Raw genomic sequence first — 27956 nt, forward strand, 5'->3', positions numbered from 1 at the left:
GCCTCAGGAAGCGAACCGGCGCTTGCTGTGCTGAGGCTGGAAGGGAGGAAAAACCCCCCCTCCTGCCCCCCCATCCCCGCCCTGTGCTCCCCCCTTCGCTGGGGTAACGCCCCCACTGCCCTCTCTGCCCCGCCAGCGGCTGCGGATAGAGCTCGAGAGGAGCTCGGAACAGCTTCCTTGGGCCAGCGAAAACTGGGGTCACCTTCTCCCTAAACCACATATTTACCTACCGCCTGCTTTTTCCTACTGAATCACAGAATCCTTCAGGTTGGAAAAGACCCTCGGGGTCATCGAGTCCAACCCTCAGCCTGACTCTACAAAGTTCTCCCCTACACCACATCCCCCCACAGCTCATCCAAACGGCCCTTAAACACACCCAGGGATGGGGACAAAAAATGGTGAAAAAGTGCAGTCCTGCAAAATTTCTTTTATAAAAATAATTTTTAAAGTCTCTGTCACTAGGAGATGCTTCCAAATCCAACAGAACTAATGCACCCCCATTCCCCACAGCAAAACATGGCACATTTCTGGGCAGACAAGAAAGGAACCCCGAGATGCTGCAGCTGTCCCTCTGCAGGACACGGCGGCTCAGGGAGGGGACCCGGGTTCCCAGTCTCTGCTCCCAGCACAGCAGCTTCGGGCTCCCTGAGCCCAGCTGCTACGGAGCAAGACAGCTCTGGGGGAAGGTCCGACAGCTCCCGGCTGCTCTTCGCACAGCACCCAACAGAGTCCTGCTCGGCTGTTGGGTCTCGTGCTGGCTGTGCCTGCAGGAGGGACGCCTGGAAGAGGCAAAAGGCCGAGCTCAGACAAGCCCCCAGCGCCAGGCCCAGCCGCAGCTCCACGGCTCCGGCTGCACCTTCTACCTCCAGCCCTGACCGACGCTGTGTCCTTGTGCCGCGGGGAGCAGCGGGTTCCCAGAGTCCCCTGAGCCGAGCTCAGATGAGCAACAATTCAAGTTTCTACTGGTTACACCAGGCAGTGAAGAACTGCTCTGCAGGGTCTGGCTTAAAAACCTGACAGCTAGCACACGGAAAGGGAGCAAACCCTCATTTTTCCTAACTTTAGAGTGTTTCACAAATGAGCAGAGTGTAACTCGATGAGGACTGCCGAGGCCTTGACAATCCTCAAACTCTACCATCTCCTGGCAACACGGGGTGGTGCCTGCTGGGCTTTTGGTGGGACAGACCCCGCTGCTCCCACCCCCCAGTAGGTTTGCCCTGCGGTGCAGCCACAGCAGCTCTGGCATGTTGCCCTCTGCCTGCTCTGGAGAGTGGGAGACGCCAGCACTGGGAGCAGCGCTCGGGGCTTTGCTGTTTTGGGGGAAACAGCTCAGGTCAGAGGCTTTCCTCTGTTCTCAAAGTGACACGTGCTTTGCCAAGGGCTGTGTTCCCCATGGGAATGCCACCCCCAACCTCAGGCTGGGAATATGAAAATATTCTCTTGGCATGTGAACTCAAACAACAGAAGCAATTCCTAAAGGAGTTCTGTGGCTTATGGAACCTGCTACATTTGAATTACAGTACCAAGGTCTGTCAACATAAAGCCAAACCAGATGAAGAGGGGGACCCTAATCTGCTAAGCATCGAGAGCAGACTAGATGTGAAACCCAGACAGCCAGCTCTGCAAAGGGAATTTCTTCCAATCTCTTTCCCACCATGCCTGACCTTTAGGCAAGTCAGAGACTAGACCCAGGTGACTGATGTCGTTTCGCCATGGCCAACAGATGTGTCTGACAGGGCCCTCCCAGCACTGCTGCACTCACCTCCTGACAGCCAGACAGAACTCGGGCTGTAGAGTTGTGCAAAGTTGTGCCCATCAGTACGGGCACAGCAGCTTTTGATGAGAGCTTTCCTACTCCTCACCTGGTTCTGCAACTCAGCTCATCAGTGACTGCGGCGAGCCCGAGACTCCTCCTGCGAAGAAAACGCAAGGATTTCTTTTTAGTCTCCAGTCTGGTCAGGGCCATGGTCTGTACTCAACTTCTATTGGGTCTATACTGGGGGGCTGCTGCCACTGGGATTTGCCATCGTTCCTCCGTATGGCCAGACCCTCCTCCCACCAAGTAAGACTCTGTTCTCACCTCTCTAGAAGCAGGGATCTAGTGCTGGTCAGAAAGGGAAAATCCTCGTGCATCTGGCAGCGAATGACAACATCTCTTCAGTCTCCTCCGTTCACGTTCCACCTGCACGTCAGACAGGAGAAAGGGTCACAGAAAGCTGCCACCAAACAAGGGGCGAAAGGACCTCTGGGCATCACAGCAAGGAGATTTCTGCTCAGAGACTGTAACTGCACCAGAGAACAGCGAGGGCAAAAAGCACTCGAAGTAGACTATGGAAAAGAAAGAGCAAGAGGAAACAGTTCCTGACACGAGAGTGACACATGTGTGCGTATGGGGACACTGGGGCAAGAAGGGTGGTACTGGAGTGAATGTGCATTTGTGAAGGCAATGGGGTGGGAGAAGAGAGAGAAAATACCAAAGTGTGTGTCCACAGGGGAAAGTGGGAGAGGGAAGGAAACAAGCAGAGGACTCCAAAGTGCTGTCTGTGGAATTGTGTTGTGTTCCAGAGGACCGTGAGGCTTTGCAGAGGCAGTGAAAGCCAGTTTTACCTGCTCAAGAGTCCTCCTGAGCTCAGCAATGAGTTGCTTCAGCTCCTTCTTCTCAAGTTCCAGCCTTGCAACCGCTTGCTGCAGACGTTCCAGCCGCTGTGACAGGAGTCTCTTCTCCGAGAGCCATGAGAGCTGCTCGCCTTCTGCAGCAGCCTGCTGGGTACAGAGAGGGGATTACGTGAGCTGCTGCCACATCAGGGTTGGAAGGGCCAGAATCAACAAGTCTGGGAGAGTGACCAGCCCAAGGCATGGACAGTGCTAAGTCCCTTCTCCTCCTGTCCAGAGGCCAAGACAACACACTCTCTCCCTAGGGGCCCTCCTCCAGATCACCTTGGAGAAATCCACACAAATTTGCCTTCTTGCTTTTTGAACCACAGCACAAGGACGTCCTGAATGCACAAGGAAGCCGTTAACCAGATCAGGCAATGAGATCAATTCAATTCCTTTCAATACACTGGAAAAGCTGTACCTCAGAAGTCTAAGTCTCCGAAAGCATCCTCTAAGCACCATCAGTGCAGCTGCTGTTCAGCCATTGTGATATGATTCTACTAAGTTTATGTACTGGGTCTGGCTGAGCCGGAATTGGTTTTCCCCTGTAGCAGCCCTCATGGTGCTGTGTTTTATGTTGGGAGCTGGCAGGGTGTTGATAGCACACTGGTGCTGTGGCTACTGCTGAGTGGTGCTTACACAGCACCAAGGCTCTTTCCGACATTTTCCCCCCCCACAGTGGGACGGGGTGGGCAAGATCTTAGGAGGGGACACAACCAGGACAGCTGACCCCAACTGACCAAAGGGATATTCCAGACCATGAGACGTCTGCTCAGTATAAAGCTGGGAGAAAGGAGGAAGGGGTGGGGGTCACCCTTGGTCCTCTGAGGCAACCACTACGTGTATTGGAGCCCTGCTTCCTGAGAAGGCCCGACATCGCCTGTTCATGGGAAGTAGAGAATAAATCTGTTTTCTTTTTTTTTTGCTTCCGCGCATGGACCTTTGCTTCGTTTTGCTTATATTAAAACTGTTTTTGTTTTACCCACAAGGGTTGGGTTTTTTTCCTATCTTATTTTCTTTCCCCTCTTTGCCCTGTTGAGAAAAAAAGGGGAAGGGGGGGAAGTGATAGAGCAACTTGGTGGGTACCTGGCATTTAGCCAAGGTCAAACCACCACAGTTTAGTACATTACTCTCGCTCAATTGTGCCCTTTCCTTTCCATGCCAAATCCTAACCACAACATGTTGGCTAGGCCTGCCCAGGTAAGAGAGAACCAATTACCCATCCCCAGCTTTTGCACCTGAGGTAATTTTAACAGCAAGCTCCATAGTTCCTTCAGTAGTTCTGGGCTTGACAGAAAACATTCCAGTAGGTGAATGGTCTCCGGCCGGAGCTATACAGACAGGCAAACCTGCTGACTGCAAGCATGGCTTCTCTGGCCAAGCAGGTCATGTATTTGTAGGAATATATATTCCTTTATCTTTATGGGAAACACCTTTAGAATCCTTCAGAGATGATGAAACCGGCCCGTGTCCCTCTGAAACCATTCTCTGCAGGATGGCTATTTCTTCCCTCAGAGTCCCACTGGCCTATCTGCCTTTTTGCCCTTCTCTGAACTTCTGGGATGTTCTTCTGGGGAGGAGCCACCAGAACTGCAGCCAGGATTTAAAGTCCAGACTAAGCATGATCTAGGCAGTGGCACAATGATGTTCTCTCTATTAGGGAGGAAGGGAAGAGAGAACAACCCTGACATTTGATTTCCCATTTTGGGGTTGGGGGTTTTTTTGGACCTCTACTGTGTAGTGTTTTCATGGTACCATCCTCCAGAACCGCACTGTGCCCTCTCGAAGGAGTGATGGTCAGAGCACAGACTGTCATTCTGTGTTTCAAATCAGGACTGGCTGTCCCCTTGCAGGCAGACATATTTATCTGGCTCAGCACTTTTGTTTCTCAAATGTCTCTATTTTTTTCCCACTGTCTGCTCTCAGTGGTAATGTTGAACAGCTTTCTATTACTAGCAAACTTTTGTATTCTCACCCCTTTTTTCTGATCCAGATATTTAGAAATCTAAATACAGATTTGGACACAAATAATAGCCCAAACCATGCAATGTAAATAGAGACAAGTTTGAAAATTACTTTGACTTAAGCTTCAAGGGGAGAAATCGTCAAAATAGAGGAAAAAAACCACCCTGAATCTTAACTGAATTTTATATGACTACAGCATCTTTCCCTACTTATTCAGAGGGATGTAACTGGAAAAGTTAAACTAAAAGACAGCCACTGATATAAACAATATTCTTCTGCTCTTATGGTGGTCTGTGGTCTCTCCACAAAGTCTGTGATATTGATCATGTCAATGATCTCTCCTTTCTGGACTGTCTTCTCTTACCCAAGGTGATGACCCTGCTAATTCAGCTTACCTGGCCTGGCAGGAAAGCAAGTCTGGGAAACAGGAATGATGAATGGAAGGGGAAAATGAGGGAAGCTTGGTTGGCATTTGCATATTCTCTGCCTTCTCAGATCTGGACTGCACTCGTACAAGACCACCTAAAATCAGATCTCCACTGGAAAAAGTTGCTCCTTAAAATTATTAACAGAAGGCCAAAAAATATGTAAGAAATGGCTCTTCATGGCATCTGCCAGCCTCACCAGGACATCCTTTCTGTGCTTCTCGGTGGTCTCGAGTTTCCTTTCCAAAGACGCCACCTTTTGATGTAGAGTCACAGTCTCCTTCTTTAGAGCAGCAGCCCCTTCCTGCAAGGCACTTTGTAGAGAGTTCTTCTTGTGTTCTGCCATCTGTGTCTCTGCAGCAGGAAAGGTGAAGGAGAAGATGACAAGCAAAGCAAAACCAAACTGATTTGCATCCTACAGAGAAAACACCATTTTCTTACCTGCCTGTCTGTGTTTTCCAGGCCCTAAGCCCACAAGGACTTTCAAAGCACACATAAATAAAGGAAACTTCCAGGCAGAGAATAGAAGAAGAATGAGAGTGGCAAGGTTCAGGAGAATATGAAAATGTGCTTGCTCTTCTGTGTGTTGAAAGGGCAGGGCTAAGGGCATGGCAGCACATCACCCACAGTGTGAGAAGCAGGTAGCACTGACATCAGTGAAACACGGGCAGAGACAGGAGGTGAGAGTCAGATCCAGTGTCCTAAAGGAAAAGGAAGAAGAAGCAAAAGTGAAGACTGACTGACACAGTTCATTGACCAGGAAGACTTAAGAGACTTTACAGAAAAAACCAGATCTGTCAATGTTGTGCTTGAAGATGTGCTTTGGTATTTGTTCAAAAGAACGAAGCTAGGGGAATATGTTGTGCACTGGCAGGAAAAGGAAGAAAGGAAATATTCAGTGGTACTAGGACAACGGCAAGGAAAAAACAATTGAACATCACACCAGTACCGAGACCTGAATCAAGGATGACTACAGATAGACAGGACTAAAACTAATACACTAAACTAATAGACAGGAACTAAGGATGGAAAGAACTGACTAGTGGGACAAGCAGGATCCATCCAATGGCAGAATTTCAAGTATATAAGCTTTATCATATGTAACATATGTAGTAAAAACTATGAATGTTCCAGAAAAAAGCAGTGATCTAAGGCCTGGAAAACTCTCTGAAAAATGATCAGCAGTTCCATCTCAGAGAGGGAACATGAAGAAATATTGAACAGGTAAAGGCTCTACATGAGCAGGCGACAGCCTGTGGGGGAGGCAACGAGCAATGCCCACACCTCCCTGTTCCTGTAGTCTGGGACAAGGAAAACACGACAATGAGATAAAAATCCAATTCTGATGTGGAGACTGGGAAAGCAATGACAGAGAAAGGAGAAGGAATGTCTGTCCAGCTATAATAGAGAGAGGCCAATAGCCCTGGAGGCTCTGGGATGGCCTGGAGATTAGAGGAAAAGGCAACTAGCTACATGTGAAAACCAGTTTATAAACACAACATGAACATGTTACCAAAGGCTACGGAAGTAAAAAATTGTGTTTTCTATGGCTGAGCTCAGACACCAAATCAGTGTCGGCAAGAAAACAGGTAAGAAGGATGCAGAAGCACGAGGTACCAGAGAACGAGGACAAGCAGCAGAAGGAAGGATGCAATACCACAGGAACTTAACACTGAACTAATGCTCTGTGAGTCTGCCATGTAAGAGGAAAAGGAAGTCGATAAAGACAAGGCTTTTTGAGGTTGGTGCTTTCAAAGACCATACAGAGAAGGATACTGTGAGGCATCACGCTACACCTACTTAGCAGTGACATGGGACCTGAAAGGCACCACCTCTGCACATTATCACCAGTCACACAGCCAGATGCACTGCCAGACACTGGATCTTTCTCTACAAAAATCTTTCCCTGGTAGTTCTATCGATAAGTCTCAGGCTTGTTGTTTTTCTCCTCTTCCCATCTCTGGGCACTGCATTTTTCCTCTGCGTGGTATCAGAGACCCCCACTGGTGAGACAGGATGGGGTCAGTGGGTTGGAAAAGGGAAGTTGTACCTTCCTGGCTTTGAGCCAACTGTTTCTGCAGCTCTTGATGGCAGGCACTGAAATACTCCTTCTCAGCTTGCCTCTTGCTCAGCTCCAGCTTCGAGTCCTGTATCTTCTTCCTTGCATCCTTCTGGAAGAGGTAAGAAGAGAAGCATCACCTCACAGAGCCACTGCTGGCGGGAGACAAAGAGGTACAAACACACAGGCAGAAACAGCCAAGGTGGGAGGGGGCAGCTGGGCAGTAATGGTACATGGGATGGGGATTCTCCTTTCCCCCGTGGCAGCAAGCCAACCTGGCCCACAAGAATTTACATCCATTCTGGCTTGGGCACTCTGCTTGTCAGTTCAGTGCAGCAGAAGGACGGGATTTCTGGGTGCACTAGACACAAGTTACCAGATCTTGCTGAATCTACTCCAGGTGCTGACGCAGGTCTCGTAGGGCTGCAGTCACTCTGTCCACTGTGAGCTCCGCAGGGAGGTCCCTGGCCTGGGAAACAGCTGGGCCTCAGGCATGACCCTGTTCTGGAGAGAGAAGCCATTCTGTTGCAAGCTTTAACCGAAAGGGTCTCCAACAAACAAGGCCTCTTTATGCACAGGAGGAGGTGGCAGTGCCTTTGATGTCATCCTAGAGCTCGTGTTACAGCAAGACGTGTGTCCCGGGCTAACGTTATTTTGATGACCACTAATGTCAGCACTGCCTCAAGGATGGACGCACGTGCCCTGGGACTTGGGCCCTATTTCATTCTGATGCTGGTCATTTCTCCACATACAAACACGGACTTGTCTCTGCAGGGATGTCAGGCTTCCAAGACTTCCCAAGGCTTGAATCAGCCTAAACTGACAGGACAGGTCTGTCACATCAGGATTACAAAGAACCACACCCCCAGCACCTGCTCCCCTATACCCGCCTACAGACCTGTGAACCCAGCCCCACACTTGCCTGAACTCCAAGGGACTAAGTCTCTGCTGTCACAGACCGTGTGCTGGAGAACCAAGTGCAGTTTGTCCAGCTGGGATCGGGCTTCGCGGGGGGCACTGTTGGCCTGCTGACACCCCGTGGCCAATGCCTGTGCTCTGCTCTCTGTGCTACAGAGCCTCAAACACAGTTCAGACACCTCAGCCTCCAGCATGCGCAGAGAGTTCCTCAAGCACCGTTCGCCTGCTTGGGACTCCTCCAGATCCCGCAGCAGCTGCTCCTCCCGAGCTGCCAGGCCAGCCTCCTCCTGCAGTGACTGCACCTGTAACACAGACGCACAGCGCTCAGGGACAGCGCTGCTGCTGAGGAACAGAGCGGGATAGAAGAAGGGGCCAAGGAGGAATTACTTCAAGCCAAAAACCACGCTGGAAACAGAACGCACGAGGGCAAGGATTCAAACTGAGCAAAACAAGCTACAAACAGGTACCTGGAGGCTAAGGGGCCTGAAGGAAGTTTCCCCGTCCCCAAAGGAACAGTCAAACTGTCAGGTTTTCGTGCTTTCCAACCTCAGAAATGAAGGTTCCTGTGTGTGTGAGGGTGCGAGGGGCTGGATGGCAGGGTGAGGGGGCAGATGAAGCATTCCTGCATGGAGAGTGGGGCTGCCAGGGATGCTTGGGATTAGAAGCCAAGGGAGACAGTCGGCATCCTTCATGGGGCACCTCCCCAATGCCAGCTGAACGGCCGAGCCGGGAGTGCTCCCACAGACTGCCATAACCAATGCTGTCTCATCAGAGTGCTCAGGGCCTGGCAGAGGCAGAAACACCATCTGGGGACAACATCTGTAACAGAGACACTGAGAAGCTCCAAAGGAGTCTTCAATGCCATGAACCATGAGAGAACCGGGGAAAGCCCAGGCAGAACACAGCAGGTCCAGCCTCAGTGTGCAGTCTCTGGGCAGACCATAGAAGGAGTGCATGTTGTTGGGAGGGAAAACAAGTTGAGGCCTACAAGCTGAAGGTGGTATTCTATGTCCCTGGAGAAGAGGATGCTAGTGCACAGGTCACCTGGTTGTTGAGCTCCTGTATTTCTCTTCTGTGGTCTGAATGGAGCTGCTCGGCCTGGTGAAGAGCAGAAAGAAGCTGAGACACCTTGTTGTGCTGGGCAAGGTTGTTTTCTTCCAGGGTTTTGAGGCTCAGTTCCTTCTCTTCCAGAGACAGAGTCAGCCTGAAAGTCAGAGCAACTCATTACTACATGGTATATAACATTTAATAAACTCTTAGGACTTCCACCACCACAGGGGAAAAATGATTTGTCTGCTGAGGTTTGTCTGAACAACTAGGCTGCTTGTTCAGTCCTCAGCCAGGTTGGCAACCACACCCAAGCACGTGCCCACTACACTTTTATCCACAGAAGAAAGGTGAATTATTGGCTAAATACCCTATTTTTTTTGAGATGGGAATGTGAATAGAAACACCACAAAGTCTTGAAATGAAGACATTAGGGCAGAGGAAAATTTTTCTTTTGACTAATGAGACTCCAAGGGAGAGGTTTTGTCAATAATGAAGAGACATTTTCTTCCCCTAACTTTTCCTGGTAGGAACAGCAGCAACTGACAGCCAGGTGATCTTTGGGCAGTTTCACAAGACTTGCAGCACCCATATTACTTTCAGCTAGAGAAATGAAGGCTGATACCAGAAGCAGTAATGGAGGTCTGGAAGAAATACTCAGATCCTTATATAACATGCCAGATCCCTCGTGGGGGAAGCAAGAGGGCACGGCCTTTTATTTCTCTTCTTCAATGAAGGTGTGTGTTGAAGGCTGGCAAGACTTTACCAGGTGAAGTACCCTACCTACCCTTCCTCTTCTTTCTTGCTTTCCTTGGACAGTCAGTAACACCTGTAACTGGTGAGGCTGGCAGGGACCCTGCTCAAGCCCTTCCAGACACCGGCTGGGATTTTTTGAGGAATGAGGAAACAGATGGCAATATGAAACATGCTTATTTCTTGGGTGCCTCAGAGGGGAATCTGGCTTAGTTCAAAATCATGGTTTTAACCAAAGGTATCAGGATGGAAGACTGACACAGATCCCAAATGTTTAAAATTTACTAGACCCAAGACAGAGCTGATGGATGTATCTAGCTCATTACACTGCAGCTCATTCTGCCTCCTTTGGTGTGTTTCAGGTTTGAAACCCCTGAAAGTTTCATTTAACAGCATTAACATGCTGACCTAACAAAACACCACCTCATTTTAAGGAAAGGACTACTCCAAAAGCCACTGTCTTCAGAAACACTGTAACTGAAGGATTAAAAGAAAATGAAACACCACATCAAGAGAATGAAACATATCTGCATGGATAGTTCAGAACTCTGCTTTTTAGGAAATGCTGCCAGAGCCACTTGGATATGTGAAGATCTGAAAGAGGGAATCCATTAAGCAGAACAGAGAGTTTCACAGACTTTCATTTACCCGGCTTTTTCATTCTCTAGGACCTTCAACGAAGCCTGAAATTCTGTGTTGTGACGCTCCACTTCTCCTCATCAACTCCTTTCCCCCTCCAAAGTCTGCAAACACACTTGCAGCTCCTTGTTCTGATGTTCTACCTTCTCCCACTGACTCCTCTTCTCCTCCAGGATCTTCTGGATGTGCACAACCTCCAGCACCTTCTGCCTTGACAGTTCCTGTGCCTCACTCGGATCTTGCTGAGCTTTGTGGCCAATCACTTGCTGGGACTCTTTGGAGGCTGCTAGTTGAGATGTCAACTCTTCCACCTCAAGTAAAACACAACAAAGCAGTCAAAGACTACAGCTTGCCACTGTCAGCTATATCAGCCATATCATATACTGTGAGGAAAGGGAAAGAACAACTTTAAATTTCACCCTTTCATGAAAATACCAGATCCACAATGGATACAGCTGGCTTGTTTAAAAATCTAAGTGGGTCACCATGTTCATCTGAAAAAGCACCTTAAAAAACAAGGCTAGCAGTACCAGGCCAGCAGAAATCCATTCTGATGAGTGCTGGCAAACAGGCACAAAGAGCAGCCCATCTGTCCAGGGCAGCAGCTGACTGGTCAGTCTCCTTCAGCCCAGCTGAGAGTGATGGCAGCCAGAGGGACTCACCCCATCCCCTGCTGCTCTGCCATGGGGAGAGACCACCTGGTTGATGACTGGAGTAACTATTGCTGTTTCACTCACCTGGTTTTGTAGAGCATCCCTCTGCTGAAGGAGGACATTAATTTCTTCTTTCATTATTTTGATTTCTTCCTTGTGCTTCTTCTCCACTGCCTTGATCTTACTCTGAGTTTCCTGCAGCTCTGCTTGCAGTTTTTCTGTGATGTTCTGCCAACACAAATGGAGAGCAAGCTGCTGGGACCTGCCATCAGGTTCAGCTTTCTCTTCTTTCTGTCTCAAAATCACATTCATTCAGCCACTTCTGCTTTTCTACCCAGCTCTGCTTCCACTGTAACACTTCCTTCCTGTTGCTGTTCTCTGGAGCTCATCAGGCTCTGGGCTTTCAGTGCCTGCACCAGTCCCTGCCTCCTCAGTCACAGCACTTAGGTTTTATTTCCTTGTAACTGCCCTTCACTCTGTTACCTGGGTCTCTCAGCCTCTCTCAGCTTACGTCCAGTTGCCAACGGCCTGTTCCTTCAACCCACCCTACTAGTCAGACTTACCTGCCCATCCTCGCGCTGCTCTTTCACCTCCTGCCTGAGCTGCTCCAGCTGCTGGTTGGCTTCTCTTAGCTCTCCCTGAGGCTGAAGTAGTGTCTCTAATAAAGCACTCTTCTCATGCTCCTTTTCTCGCAGGACCTGCACAGAAACAAGGAGAAGACAGGTTTAAACTTCCCACACAGAATTTGTGTGGCAAGGCTCCAACACCGACGGGCTGACACGTTCTCAAAGCGCTGTGTTGCTGCTCTCCCAGGCCCTTCTCTGCCCACCTGCAGACACAGCTTCCTAGGTGAGACTGGCCGTATGAACATGGTCCAGCCACAGTCCCCCTGTGATTGAACCTCCAACAAACATCTAACACCTAACAGGAAAATGTGTGGCACTTCTCAGATGTCTCGCCTTGCTGGTGAGGGTGTCCCTCATCTTCTGCTGTGTCCTGTTTGTCTTTCAATAGCAACTTTTACACCTAGTTAGCAGCAGAGAAAATGCAGGGCTGCCAGAGGGCTGAAGCGAGCAGCTCCTTCAGAAAACTCCTGTATTCCAAGTGGGGTTTGGTGAAAATTACTTAATTTTTAAGGTACTCATTAGACTTTGGTAAAGTACTGACATGACAGGGACACACTGACATCTCTGAGCACTGCCCTGGCATTTCAATACTTGTAGACACAGTTGGGGGTACTGCTGTCCCCAGGCAGACTCCGTGAAGAGGACTTTGGGTGGGACACAAGGAGGACTCTCACTGTGTGACAGGGTTGCACAGGAGATCTGGGCACAAAACAGCTTACCAGCAAGTGACTTAAAACAGCCCAGAAGACACCCCTGTTTTACTGCTCAGAAATATTTCAGAGGAGTCTTGAAAATTGTTTTTCTTTTGTCAACAATCCTGCCATGCCCCCCTGTCCCCCCCAGACAAAAACCCCATCCTCATGGGGATTCAGTCCTACAAATTCCGTTTGGTCTTTAATGGAGTTAAGGTTATAAGCATGTATCAGTACAGATCAAAGGAGGACTGTTAAGAGAACTGTGAAGATACTCTGAGGTAAGTCTTAAAAAACCAATAGCAGCACAAAAATCTCAACTGAAAGGTGATGCTTCTGCCTGGCTTCCTCTGACAGGTCTCACTCCTAGTCCCAAAGAGAACCCTGCTTGCCTTTCACCTCACCAAATTCAATGTAGAAAACATGTAGGGCATGCTCCACACAGCCCGACATCCAGACATCTCCCACGGCTCTAGCCTTGCAAAAAAGCTACACAAATTCTCCTTTCACAGTCTGTACCTCTTGCTTGGCATTTTCGACTCTGGTTCATTCCTCCTCTTGTTGAGCTCGCGTGGTAGCAACTTTCTGCTTCATATCAAACAGCTTCTTCTCGTGCTCCCCTTCTGTCTCTGCCCTCTCTTTTTCCCATTGCTCCAGTATCTTCTGCAGCTCTGACTGATGCCCCTCCTGCTCGCTTGCCTGAGGAGTGGAGGGAAAGACTTCGAGGTGAAGTCCCAGCCACGCTCCTCAAAACAAATGTGAAGCTTCATCCCTCTCACAACCCCCCACCTCAACAGTGCACAACAATGGCTTTGTGCTCTCCATAAATCACGTCCTGTCAAGGAACTTAAAAGGTGGGTCAGCAGGTGGACGAATCATAGAATCATTTAGGTTGGAAAGACCTTTAAGAACATTGAGTCCAACCATTATGAAAAGGAGATGTTACCTTCCTCTCTCCATGGCTGCCTGTTTCCTAGCACCTGTCTCCTCAGGATTTCTCTCTATTCTTAGAGTCTATTTTCAAAGCTCACATCCCTTTCCATCAGTGAAAAGATGTAGATGAACTGCAGGGTGAGAAAGAGACCGGTACCCTGATGCCCCAGTCACAAGACAGGCCACGAACGGAAGTACCAGGAACAAGGGGCCTGTTCCACATGCGTCAAGCCCAGAGATAACACCTCTGATGACGGTGACAGGACAGAAAGAAAGGAAGAAAGTTCCCGTGACTGCAGTTGGCAGCAATGTGAGGAGTCTACTTCATGGCAGACAGGAGTCTGTAAGATCCTACCCCTTTCCTGCCAGGCTTTGGGTGGGGAGCACCCAACCTCCAGCTAAACTCGCCTTAGGCCCACACTGAATCTGTGGCTGCTTTTACTGTCCTGGCAGAGTCCTGGGGGTCTTCACATGCCTTCAAGTACAAGGTTTAGGGTTAGGGAGAATAGGGGATAGGGTTAGGGATAAGGGGTTAGGGGCTAGGGGTTGGGGTTAGGGGTAGCGGTTAGGATTAGGGGTTAGGGTGGAGGGTTGGGGGTTAGGGGGTAGGGAGGAGGGGGAGGGGTTGGGGTTAGGAGCTGGCGGTAAGAGGTAGGGATTAGGGGTTGGGGTTAGGGATGGGGTTAGGGATCAGGGGTCAGGGTTAGGAGTTAGCATTAGGCGTAAGGGTTAGGGGTTGGGGTGAGGGGTTAGGGGAAGGGGTTAGGTGTAGGGGTGAGGGGTCAGGGATTAGGGGTTGGGGGTCTGGGGTTAGGGGCTGGGGGTTAGGGTTAGGGGTTAGGGGCTAGGGGTAGGAGGTTGGTGTTAGGGGTTGGGGGTTAGGGTTATGGGGTTAGGGGTCAGCAAGGTGTGACCTATGACAGATGGTTGCTGCCATTTCACACACTCAGGTGATTACTCTTCTAAAGCCAGCCCACAAAGCTTGCTTGAAGAATTCAGAAGCATATTGTTTCCTACCAGGTCTTGTAGGAGCTGGTTTATTTCGACTTCCTGATCAGCTTGCTGCAGTTTGAGGGTATTGTTATACTGCTGTTCCGTCTGCAGGAGCTGTTGTGCCATGTTTTCCCGTTCCTGCCTCATTAGAGATCGCTCTGCTTCCAGCTCACACTGAAGGCACTTCACTTCCCCTGCAAACAGGACAAATGGCAAGATTCAGAGTCTACACAATGGTTCTGACTTCACTGACCTTACGCCATCTGAACTCCAGTGCAGGAGAGATCTGCCTCCATCTCCTTCACTCCTCAGAAGCACTGCGGACACAGAGCTATTTTTATACCACCTTCCCTAGCAGGGGGATCACCAGAGACAGGAGGCTCTCACCTTGTATCACCTCCTTGGCCTGCGTGACTGTGTGAAGTTGGATTTCCAGCTGACTCCTGGTGATCTCCAGCTGAGAGAAGTGCTGCTGAGCTTCAAACAGGCTGGATTCCAGCATCTCCTTCACTGACCTGTGAGTTGTGAGTACAGAGAGAAATGAGTTTGTTGCTCCTGACACCCACTGAGAGTTATTCCAGTAAGAAGTCATTCAAGATCCCTACCCCTGAGTACAGAAGATGGGTTGCAAGGAAACTTGTATACAGAAAGCATATTTCTGCCATTTAAAATAGCAATGCCAGCCCCTCCGGGGGATGCCCAGGCTTTGCTTATGACCCAGCATAACACAGAAAGCCCAGCTGAATTTGATCTCAACGGCCAAATCTGGAATTGCTGTTGGCTGACACATGGGTAGCTGTGCCCAGAGTCTGGGCCAACAAGCAAAAGCCCGGGCTCTGCTCACAGCCCTCAGCTCATCAGCGCTTCCAAGCTGCTCTGCAGGGGGACAGAACAAGACTATTTCCCTGCGTGACTTTTTGAATGCTGTTCACAGTGTAGCTATAGGTAAGTAACTTTCCAGACTCCTTGTATTTAAAAGGGACTCAAGAAATACATGAGATGATATAGCAGGATCTCTCGCTTGGAGCAGCACTCGTAAGAAACCTGAACTAGATTCTATCTGAACAAGGACCACTGAAAGGAGAGACGGGCAGCCTTCAGTTTCAACTGTTGAAAGTTCAAGAGAAAAACTTGCTGCTTTTCTCTAAGTGTTGCTAACTAAGGAGGCAGTAGCCCAAGTGACTTGTTGCTCTTTAAAATGGAAGCTGTAGTACTGCAGAGCCAAATTCTTACAGCCACAGACTTCAACCAACTGCTGCGTATGACACGAGGGTTCTGGAACCAGGAGCTGAAGTGACCTCCCTGATCTAACACAGCGCCCCGTGTGCCAGGTTCCCACAACACACAGCACTGCCTCACTAGGACGGGGGTGCCATAAAAACCACAGCAGTAGAATTTCACTGCTTGGATGGACAATGGAGGGTGTATCTTCAAGGAGAACAAGCACATATTTCTGATTGTGCCAATCTCTGGCAGTCCAAAGCAAATATGCTCCATTTTAGAATAAATACAAGTCAGTCTCTAAAACAGAACAGAAAAGATAGAGTCCAAAACTGTGACAACAAAAGGCTCTTGAGAACAACATCTGGCAAGAACAGTTGCTGAATTTTTATCTATTGTCAAAGGTTCTTCAGAACTAATTTATCTTCTCAAAAAATAATGTATCCCTTTTCAAAAAAATTTTTAAAAAGGAGCTGAACATTTAATAGTTTAGTAAGAGCCCAATAACTGACCAAACATAACTCAGCTGGATCAAATAAGAGAAGCTGGAGCTCAGAAGAAGCAGCAGCTCTCAAGAAACACTGAGTCAAAATGGGTGTTTATCAGCCATCCTAACGACATACTCTGGAGTAATAAAGTGTAAAAGTCAAGAAACATGAAAAACAATGTCTAAAACATCATTTGTACAGCTCTGCAAGTTCAGGAGTCTTCTAAAAAACACCTACAAGGAGGACAAACAATTCAATTTTTTTTTTCTGAGCAGAACTTGTCACATATGACCTTAGAAAGGCAGAAGGACAGAATCTTGCTCCTTCTCTGTGTAACTTCTCCACGACATCTGTCTCTAAACAGCAGGTGGTAAGGAGTACAGGGCGCAGACATCAGTGATGGGCAAGAATCCTCAGAGACGTGAGGATTCAAAAGAGGTTTCCCAGCTGCTGGAGTAACCAGCCCTGGGTCCTGCACCACAGTAACAAGAGTTACCTTCCAACCAGAAGGCCCTCGAGATCTGCAGCACCAGCCTCTGGCTCCACCCTAGATGGCAGTGTCCTACTCACAACGTCTGCATGGAACAGCCATCGACAGCCAAACTACTTGATAAGGACAGATCTATGTTCAAATGCATAGAACAAGAAACCAAAACCAGAGAGAAACTTCAGTTTCAGTAAACGCCTGCAGGGTTTAATTATTGCTCAATTCAGAGCCAAGCTGCCTTGCTTTGGACTTCACACAGGAATGTGCAGGGGGACATAAACCTGAGCTCGAGGCCCAGGAGATGTTTGCTAGTTTGAGCTGTCAGGAAAACAACGTTAAAATCATAGTATACTTTTTTTCATTTTGCTCAAGATTCTTTCATTTTCTGCCTGTGGAAGGTGAAAACATTTGAAAAGCACACAGGATGCAATAAATCCTCGTGGAATGATTACCACCTTTAGAATTACAGCCATTATATAATGTCCTGCCTAGGGTTTCCTCCCCGCCCTTACCTGGCCTCTGCCAGCTGCTCTGACAGGCCTTGTCTGTCCCACTGCAGGGCTGCCAGGCGCACCTCTAGGGCAGCCTTCTCATGCTCCAGGAACTCCTTCTCTTTGGACACCGTGGCCAGTGCATGCCCCTGGCGAGAGGACTCCTGGCACAGCTGCTCAGACCGCTGCGAGCTGACTCTTGCTGGCGGTAAACCTGAAAGCAGGACAAAAGACAGTTAGAGCCCTTTCTCTGGAGTTCTGTGCAGAGCCAGACAGTGCCACTTCTGCATCAGCTGGAGGAGAAAGAGCTCCTGTACTGCGGGCTGGAAGTTTAAGAGCATCTGCTCCATCCACGCTAATACCCTGGGCTGCCAAAAGGCACTGGGACTGTTAACTTGGAAGTGATGAGTAAGGCCACGCTGGGCTGCCTGGGACCACACAGCCCCTTCACAGCAAACATAAATACACCAGACTACGTGTTTGCACGCAAAAATACGGCACCTTCCAGAACTGCCACCTTGCAAACTGGAATTCTATCAGAATCTATCCCAGTGCTGGAAATTTTCAGAAAAGTTTGAGCAAAAGCAACTTTGCTCGCTGAAGAAAGTGAAAATACACGTGGTTTCTCCTTCTGGAAAAAAAGAAAAAGATCCAAGTGCATTGGCTGCAATGAGGTGATGCTGGGCAGGGAAACAGCCCTTGGGGTGATTTATTGAAGTCTGGCTGATGCGGCCAAAGAGATGGTAGACTCTATTCCTACAGTAGTTCATGTCAACAACACTATTTGCTTGTTTTACACAAAGAAGTTGTCTAATATACCTTGCTGGTATTCAAACTTGAAGATTAACCATGTTTTTTTAGCTTTTTTCTTCAATATAACACCTCTGCTTTTCTTCAATATAACACCACATACCGTGGACTCCAAGACTGACCATCTAACAGAGAACAGACCATCAGAAACAAACAATTCTCTCAAAGTTATCCCATAATATCCAAGATTGTACATTATGAAACTGACATTTAAATGATGACAAACTCCCTGGTCTCCTTCAGCGACATGATTCTCCCAAGCTCTTTTTCCAGGGTATCAAAATCAGTTAGTCCAGAGTGAAGAGTCTTGTGTGATCACCTCTTTCTCATCTTCCTCAAAGCCTGAAGAGGCTCTAACAGCTCACAGAATCATAGAACCATTTAGGTTGGAGAAGACCTCTAAGATCATCAAGTCCAACTGTTAACCCAACACTGCCAAGCCCTCCACTAAGCCATGTCCCTAAGCACCACATCAACATGGCTTTTAAATACCTCCAGGGATGGTGACTCAACCACTTCCCCGGGCAGCCTGTTCCAAGGCCTGACAACCCTTTCCATGAAGAAATTTTTCCTAATATCCAACCTAAACCTCCGCTGGTGCAACCTGAGTCCTTTTTCTCTCATCCTATTGCTTGTTAATGTGAAAAGAGACCAACACCCACCTTGCTACAACCTCTCAGGGAGTTGTAGAGGGCGATGAGGTCTCCCCTCAGCCTCCTCTTCTCCAGACTAAACCCCCCCAGTTCCCTCAGCCGCTCCCCATCAGACCTGTGCTCCAGACCCTGCACCAGCTCCGTTGCCCTTCTCTGGACACGCTCATTCAATGGCCTTTTTGGAGTGAGGGGCCCAAAGTGAACACAGTATTCAAGGTGCAGCCTCACCAGTGCTGAGCACAGGGGGACAATCCCTGCCCTAGTCCTGCTGGCCACACTAGTTCTGACACAAGCCAGGATGCCATTGGCCTTCTTGGCCACCTGGGCACACTGCCAGCTCATAACCTGCCAGCTGCTGACCAGCACCCCCAGGTCCTTTTTCCCCAGGCATATTTCCAGCCACAAAGTTGCATGTATGTCTTAAAATACAATTTCAACAATTTCAGGATCTCATTCCCGTTCTTAGCAGTACAAGACAGCAGACACTGACCTGCAGCTTTGTTCCACTCTCCAGGCTCCAACAAATGGAGTTTTGAAAGTTGCAGATTCGCAAGAAAAAGCATAAGTAGAAACATGCAACCCCAGGTTTTTTTGACTCAGAAAAAGGGTGAAGAGCTACGCTGTTTGCTTCTTTTGCCACATGGGAGAGCAGCAGCCTCACTCAGATTCATGGGCAAGACAAATCATCTCTCTGCAGCTTATCAAAAGCCAAAAAAGAGGCCACCACAGGCAGGTGGACTGAAGTCATCTGTAGCAGCAGAGGACAACTGAGAGAATTGCAGAACAGCTCTGCCAGCCACCAACACATTTCCAAAAGGCAGTAAACAAAGCTTCTGACCTCCAGCACTACCAAGTGTCTCCTTGACAAAACCACCCCAGAATCCAACAGACTGAGCTTCACCGAGCCGAGCAGCCAAAAGCCCACCCGGAAAGCACCAGGTGTTTGGTCTCACCTGACTGAGCTGCTCTTGGTTTCTGCCTTCTCCTCTGCCAGTATCCTCAGCTCTACCTGCAGCCCCTCCCGTTGCTCCTCCACTTTCTTCAGCAGCTGCTCCAGGTGGGCTTTCTCTGCACCGAGCTCTTCATTTGTTCTTTCACACAAGCTCAGCTTCTCCTGGTCAGAGATCCTTACTCTCTCCAGCTCAGCCACTTTACCCGACAGAACTTCATTCTCTTGCTCCAGCTGCAGTCACAGAAGCACAGAGGAAATGAAATACAGTGAGATTTACCATGGAGAAGGTTTGGCTTCGACAGAAAAAGGAACATTTCCATATTCAGGCAGTCATACGTCTGAAGGCAAGAAGTCTGAAAAGCAGCAGCAGCTGCAGACGAACACTTGGCAAGATCTTTGGCAACTGCTCACCTGCGACACAAGTTTATTCAGTCGCACTTTATCCAGTGCAAGAGCTTCACTGACACTGCTCATGTGCGCTGCTGCAACGTGTAGATCAGCTCCTTCAGCACCCGGCTTATTCTGAGCCCCTCTCAACTCTGCCACTGACTGCTCTGCCTGAAGAGACAAAAGAACAACATGAAAGCAAAGACAAGAAAATCCCTGACTTTAAGCAGCGACTCCAGATCCCCTTTGGTGTCTCTGACACACCCCCAGCCCAGCGCTCCCAATAACCATGTGGGGACTGACTGCACCAAGGAGCCTGTGTGGTCTGATCACCCTTTTCCAAGGAGGAGAACAACACTGTCACTGTCTTCTACTGACAGAAACGGCACCTGTGCTGGTCTTGCTATCACAACTCCCTCTCCCACAAGTTCTGCTAGGAATAAGGTGACCATACCTTCTCCAGGGCCATGGTAAGCTCATGCTTCTCTTGCCTCAGCAGATCCCTCTGAAGGTGCGATTCCTCCAGTGTCTCTCTCGCAACTACCAGGTCACTCTCTAATAAAGAATGTTCTTCTTCAAGTGCAGCTAAGTCCTTCAGCCTACGAGAAGGGGAAAGACAAACAAGTCTTTAATGTAAAAACAGTCTCATTTCCAAAACCAAGATTACATACCATTTCTGAGATATGGCAGTTTGAACGATTTACAACAGCTTTCTATTTACCCCCAAAGAATGCTGTAATTTCCTGCCTAGCGCTGTATCAGTCTTTGTCCTTGACCCAGGTGAAACATTCATCATTGAGAAAGTAAAACAAGCTTCCAGAAATCACAGGTTTCCAAAAAGTTCAGGTGCTCTCAACAGCTTCCTGCCTGTTAGCTCTCTCTCTCCTTTTTGATACATTAGATACCAGACTTTCCAAAGTTCTTCTTTGCATAAGACAGACTTTTAAAGTCCAGATTAACATTCTCTCCATTATTCTTGCCTGCGGCAACAAAACGATGAAAGAGCCTGCAATCTATTTGGGGAGATCTGTATGAATTTCCAATCCAATAACCATAAGATGACAGGATGATTCAGGCTGGCAGGGACCCCAGGAGGCCTCTAGCCCAATCTTCACCTCAAAGCACCTGGGGTCAGTTATGGGATCAGTCCAGGTTGCTCAAGGCTCGATCCACTTGGGGCTTCCAAATTCCCAGGGATGGAATCTGCACAACCTTTCGAGCAACCTGTTCTGCTGCAGGATTGCCTTCATGGTTCCATTTTTTGTTCTCCTTAAATCCAGCCTGAACCTCTCTTGTTTCACCTTAGGCCTGTCATCAACTACTCCGGTCAGCTTTGGAATGATTTTTTTCAAGGGCCATAAAGACAGTACAAGGAGGCACCTCTGCTGTGTGTCAGCAGGGAGCCAGCCCTGCCCACGGGCTCCCTTCACCAGTCTGTGCTACACATGCTGAGCAGGCAAAATCCATTCTTTTAGGGGGGCCTCCCACCGTCCGGCAGCACCCACCCCTGCCCAGAGGAAGCTTTAATGCTCACAGGAGCTCCTGGTCACGACGTGCTCTCTCCACCCTCTGCTGCTGCTCCACCCTCTCCCCCTGGGCTGCATCTTCCCTCAGCTGCAGCTCAGTGTTACTCTGATGCAGACGCGAGGCTTCTTGCTCAGTCTCTTCAAGCTGTTGCTGTGGCTCTGCCCTGGTTTTCTCGAGGTTTGCACGGTCACTGCAGAGACAAGGCTCAGTCAGAAGAATGAACAGGCCTGAAGAGTCACGGATGCCATTCCAGTCACTCCAGGCTGGCGCTGTGGGCAGCACGGTAAGGAAGAACTTGCCCTTCCCCTCACAAGGTCACTGGAGAGGGACAGAGGAAGGCAGGCAGGCTTTTGCCTTCATTCACTGAGAAGCCGTGGCTAGGAAAGGGCCCCCAAAGAACAGAATTCAGAGAAGCAGCACATCGAGAGGGAGGCGTCTTGTATTCCAACGTCGCTCTGAGTCTCCAAGACAGCCTTAGGATTCACAGTAGAGCAGGAAAAGCAGTGACAGGAGGATGCTGAAGTGCCAAACAGGGGCATACACGGCGAGGGCAGACGAGTTCTTTGCCCGTAACAGCTCTGAACTGCCAGAACTGGAAGCAGATTGCCTCCAGACCGCAGGAGGAGGAGGGAACACTCACCTTCTGAGTGCTTCTACAAGAGACTGCAGGTGCTGCTGGTGGCTGCTGGCCGTCTGGCATTCCTGCTCCAGTTGCTCGAGGCTTTGCTGCAGCTTCCAGCACTTCTCCTCCTACTGCCTGTGCTGGTGCAGCAGGAAACTGATAGAGTCCTGCCTGGCAGAGAGCTCTTCTTTTGGGGCCTGCAAGGAATGGCAGGGAAAAGCACAAACAAGCAATAAGGAGCAGGGAAGATGGCTCCTGATAGCTGTGAGAGAAGCAAGCAGCGAGACAGCTCACCTGAAGGCAAAAGTTGTGATGAGGGGGTGGAGATCAAAGAGAGAAAAGCATCAGAACACAGAGCTGGTGAGACTGGTGAGGTGATATAGTACCAAGAGTGGGATGGCTAGAAAGAAACTGACTAAGTGAATGGAAAGGTTTCAAGATAAGCAAGGCATCAGCAGCTGAGCCTGCGGCCAGTGGTGAAGGCAAGGAGAAATTCTCACCTGTGCTGCTCCTCTCCTCCTTGCCAGCGCTTCCTGAACCAACACAAAGGCACGCTCTGCACCAATGGAGCTCAGACAAGAGAGGACGTTGATAGACTCTGCCTGCTGGGAGCTGTCAGTGACCACACTGGCACATTCATCTAACACCACCTGAAAGCCCACATCAAGCTGTTACTCTCTGCTCATTCTGCTTGATTTTCTTTGTCTATTTCTCCTTTTTTTTCTCCCACTTCACCCTAGAGTCATTAAAAACTCAATTCTCTCATTTCTTCAGTCAACAAAGAAGTTTTGTCCCTGTGGTCACAAGTACTCCAGGGGTTTCTGAATACAGCTACTACAAACAAGAAGAAACAAGTGTGAAGTGGCTGGAGGCTGCCTGAACGCTCAGTTTCTTGAAGCTCTCATGAATGGCTTTAGTCTCCTTCAGCTTCTTAGAGCCACAGAGACAAGGAGCACCAGGTCAACACTGGAAATAGCAATGAAAGGAAATATTAATGCTACCCAGGGAAGAAGGAAGCTGATGAATACTGGAAAACAGCAATGAAAAAGCTAATGTTTATTCTGAGCAGTAGCACAAGAGGATAAAAATGACTGCATAAGGGGAAAGAACTGACTTTGTGAGAAGCTGTGTAAAACATCTGATGATTAAACCCCCCTCCCTAGAGTGAGGTTTAGGACTAAGCTAAAGTTAGCCCTAAACAGTTAGATCAGTTGCAATTCTGGGGAGATAATAACGGTCAGTGAATGCAGAGTGAAGGAGCAGAGTTGGCAAGTGCATTGATTCAGTCTGTGACCTTTTATAAAAATCTAAAGAACAACAGAGTCATTGCTCAAGGAGGTGGGAGAAGCCTCCAGGCAACACTAGAACACAAATGTCAAGTAGCCAACTCAAAGCACAGTCAAATAGAGACCTTACGGGAAAGGCAAAGGTACGGAAACTTCTAGTGACTTAGCTCAAGTGTCACAGGACAGCCAACTCAGAAGTTAGAGCAGGTTTGATGTCAGAAAAGTGGTATAATAATTAAACAGCCAGTGGCAGTTAACACAGACAGTATAAAACATCTATCTATTCCCTGGGCCAGTCGTTTGCCTTCCTCAAGTACTTTTAAATCAAATTACAGGGATGTGGTCCCAACTCTGTAGTCACCTCTGTTATATCTTTTATCAGCTTTTGGAGGGAAAGATTCTCTTCTTTGACACTTTTAGTCAATGAAGCTTCATATTCTTTCCCTAGCAGACTTGCTTCCTGAGAATAGAATAAGCAAAGGGTGGGTGGGGAAGAGCTGCTCCCCTCTGCAGCATTCCCAGCCTCAGCCCTAGTGATTCCAGTGTATCCCTTCCCACATCTATTGAATTCCTTCTTTGCTAAAACTAAGAAGAGAAAGACCAACAGCTGGTTTTCACAGGCTGCTATGAAGCTGTCAATTCCAAGGAACTCTGATCCCTAGAGATTTAGTCACAGGCAGAATAGCACTGGTGCAACCCTTGGAACTGTCTGCAGCTCCCCCACCACTGCCTGCCCCTGGGCTGACTCACACGTGCCTGATGCTCCCACACAGTCAGCGTCCTCACCGCTCTTTCTCTTGAGGAAACCACACCCCTTTGTGCTAAAGCTGGAGAGCAACCATTGGGCCATCTCCCAAATAAAGGTAAAACATACTAGAATCTCCACAGTGTCGTTAAGTGTTTTCACTGTCTTCTCCTTCTCCTTGTTCTGCTTCTGAGACTGTATGAGCAAGGCTGAGAGCTCCGTCCCCCTGAGAAGAGAAGGTCCACATGCCATTCCAAAAGCATCGCACACCAGCACCCGCTGAGGAGCTAAGCAGCTCCCAGAAGCACAGCAGAGAAAGGTCAGCCCAGAAAATACAGCAAAGGCAGCGTTCATCTCTACAGGTTAATATGCCTGATGTTGCAAAATGGCCCTTCCTGCCCCAAAGGACTTCTGCACTCAGTCTGGTAAGGGACTGTCAGTGCAGAGGGGCTTAGGATGGCCCTGGGCAAATCCCTCCCAACTCCTCTGCACAGCCCTGGGGGTACCAAGGGCTGTACAAGAGACACAGCTCTCTTTATGCTGGTCTCAACTTCTCACCAACAATCAGGTAACAGCAAAAACACTGTAATACACTGTGATCTCTTTTCCAGTCTTGTCTTACAAAAGCTTCTATCGGTCAGATGTGTTTTTCTACCCGTGCTGTTGAAGGCCATAGCTTGGCTAGGGACAGAAACAAGGCTGTGCAGAATGGGTGGGTTTTAAACGTGAACACAGCCCGCCTGTGAATCCAAGAAGCAGCCACAAAAGGTAATGTTGGTAACAGCAAAGTTTAAAACACATTCACCTGTCCTGAAGCTCCTTCTTCTCCAGGTCCCCCTTGACTTGTAAGGGCATCACTTCCCAAGTCTTCTGGCTTGTTTCCTGTTCCACTTGCTGCTGTGCCTGACCCTTTAGGACAGGTCTGCCCAGGCTGACGGGCTCCCAGAGCTGCACGCCAGAGTTCAGGTGGGAGCAGTTTACAAGTACAGAGCCAGAAAGCCTCATCTGCTCTGCCTTCAGCTCAGACACATCTCTGCAAAAGGATCAAGAAAGAGATCATACTCACACCACCATCTTTATCAGCTGACTCACTTCTGAAGCACGTTAATGGTGCAGCAGTAAAAGCCGGCAGGAAAGATGACATCTTTGCTGGGGACAAATCACCCATCTGACACTTTGGGATCGGGACACATCTTGATAGTTGAGCAATGGGTCCATTTGACGGGTTGAGGAGTGAGGCTATTTTCTCCTCAGAGATAAGAAGAAACATATGGAACAGCCAAAAGGCTTCAAGAATTAACTAGTAGGTGAGGGCATACCCTGCACATTGAGGGAAGCTTACAGCCAAGTAAGGTAAATGGCTGACAGCAACTCACAGTTTGAAACTGCATGATGGGAGAAACCTCCTGGGGTGAGTCCCCCAGATTCAGCTCTAGGGGCACTGAAAGGAGAAATCCCCCGTGCTCAGCAGTGCCCTGGCTGCTCCCTGACAGAACGGGGAAGGAAACCCACAGAAACTCTGCAGCAGAGATCACGATGGGCAGAGGCAGCGCTGGCTGTGAAGGCGATGGCGAGGGCTGGCAGCTGGACTGGCACTGGACAGTAACTGGGCTGCCTGCTGACAGAAGGGCAGCAGCACGCGAGCTCAAAGCTTTATACAAAAAGTTATTTAGCAATTGTTCTCTCCAGTAGGTACCATTAAAGCATCTTGGCAGGACCCTGCCCTGCAGGCCCAAACATGGCTTCTCTCTCCTGGCCAGCTTTGCCTTGAAGAAACCTGCAGTAATGACATCCCCAGAGCTCTCGGGGCCTGAGAAGATTCACTCTGCCAAGGGCAGCTCTGAGTAGCCCCAGAGATCCAGAGCAGAGGGAAGAACAGTCCCAGGGTGCAGGGCTGAGGCAGACAGGGGCTTCTCTTCAGGGCAGCTCCTCTTCCCCCCACAGACTGTCACCCTCCTCCTGCAGGTCAAAGCTCTGGGAAGGATCAGGACAAAGAGCTGCCGAGAAGTACAAAAGCAACAGCTGCACTCTGCTGTGGGTCTGTCAGATTGGGTCTGGGGCAGCGTGGGCTCTTCAGAGGGTCCCCACCTCAGCCCTTCCACCCCAGACACCAGCAGCACACAAACCCCGTGGGTCACCAGCACAAGGCCAAGCTTCCCACGCCTGCAGAGTTTTACCCTCTGCCCCAGGCTCTGCTTTCCCCGAGGGAAAAAAGAGCAGAGCTGCGAATGACTCTGGAGCAGCGCAGGAAGTGGAGCCTTTCTTACCTCCAGTTCTCCCGCGACCTGGCCCAGGAAATCTGAATTCTGTTGGTGAGCAGCTGCTGGTTCAATGCATCACTGAAGAGCTGATGGGAAGGAGAATGTTTGTCACTCTAAGCAGGGGGCACTGGGTGTCTGTAACACACGGAAACTGTTCCCACACCCCAAGAAAAAACCCCAAACCTCTGCAACTCCCTGCAGCGACCGCCCCTCCCACGCAGCCCAAGAGCTGCCCCAGCCCATCTCCTGCTCTCTGTGCCTGCAGCAGCCTCCGTGTCCCTGGGCTGCACAGGGCTCTCAGGGGTGGTGACCCCAAGAGCTGGGTTCTACCTTCACTGCACTGGTGCCACCTGCATTTCTGTAGGTCCTACCCAAACCCCTCTGTCTGCCCCAACCCCACACATTCCTGTAGGTCCTACCAAAACTCCCCTATACTCCCCATCTCTACACATTCATGTAGGTCCTACCCACCCCCCCCATAGCCAAACTTTCCATATTCCTGTAGGTCCTACCAAAACCCTCCGTATTCTCCATTTCTAAACATTCCTGTAGGTCCTGCCCAAACCGCCCCGTCCCACCATACCTCAAGGACAAGCCAGGTAGAGGCAGTGACGAGGAGGGGCAGGACCTAGTAGGGGTCATTTCCTGTGGTGGTTTTTTTTTTTTTTTAAAGTATATCATGACATCATGGCCGGCAGTGGCGTCACGCTCCTCCGCCACTTCTCCCTTGTGAGTGTTGCCCTCCGTGGTGACGTCATGGCCGTGCTGGGGCTCTGCGGAGGGAGGGCTTTGCCCCTGGGGTGGGAGGCGATGATGTGATGTGATGTGACATCACATGCCCCCCCCCGCCCCCCACCCCCCCGACGCTGCGGGGGCCCCTTTGGGCCTGGAGACCCCCCCTGGGGCTGGGCCCCACGCCCTGAACCCTCGCCACCGCCAGTGCCCAGGTGAGGGGGGATGGAGGGTTCGGGGAGGGGGGGGGCAGATTGGGGGGGCTGGGGGGTAGATTGGAGGCTCTGGGGGGGCCATGGGGCAGGACAGGGATTTTGGGAGGGCACATTGGGGGCTCTGGGGGGCAGATTGGGGGTTCTGGGGGGCACCACGGGGCAGGGTGGGGGTTCGGGGGGGCTGTGGGTCAGACCCCCCCTAATAACTCCCATTCTCCTCCCCCTCCCAGGCAGCCTCCCCACCCCCCATAGCCACCGTGGGGTGAACAGAGCCCACCGTGAGTCTGAACCCCCTGCTGTGGGTTCGGTTCCCCCTCCCCCTCCCCGCCGTGGGTGTGGAGGGGGAGGAGCGGCTGGAGCATTTGGGGCTGGGGGCCTACACCCCCGCGGGGCTGGTGCAAAACTTCCTCCGGTTCCTGCACCTCCACGTGGGGCTGCCCTGGTGGGGGCCATGGCTGTTGGTGAGCGGGGGGGCGCTCTGTGGGGCTGAGGGGGGATCTGGGGAGTTGGAGGGGGTCTCTGTGGGAGTCTGTGGGGCTGGGGTGTTCTCTGGGTGGCTGAGGTCTCTGGGGTTGGGGGAGATCTCTGTGGGGCTGAGGGGGGATCTATGGGATCGGGGTGTCTCTGTGGGGCCAGGGCGGTCTCTGTGGGTCCGTGAAACGTCCCTGTGGGGGTTCATGTGGTGGGGATTTGTGGGGGCTGCCTCGGGGCAGGTGTGGGG

General features: G+C 50.0%; 1 pseudogene; it reads right to left on the reverse strand.

Annotated features, from left to right (window-relative positions):
- Positions 1-412: 412 nt before the first annotated feature.
- LOC141927686 (uncharacterized) lies at positions 413-26401 on the reverse strand (annotated as a pseudogene).
- Positions 26402-27956: the final 1555 nt, after the last annotated feature.

Source organism: Strix aluco, chromosome 10 (genome assembly GCF_031877795.1).
Source record: "Strix aluco isolate bStrAlu1 chromosome 10, bStrAlu1.hap1, whole genome shotgun sequence".
In the NCBI taxonomy this organism is placed as follows: domain Eukaryota; kingdom Metazoa; phylum Chordata; class Aves; order Strigiformes; family Strigidae; genus Strix; species Strix aluco.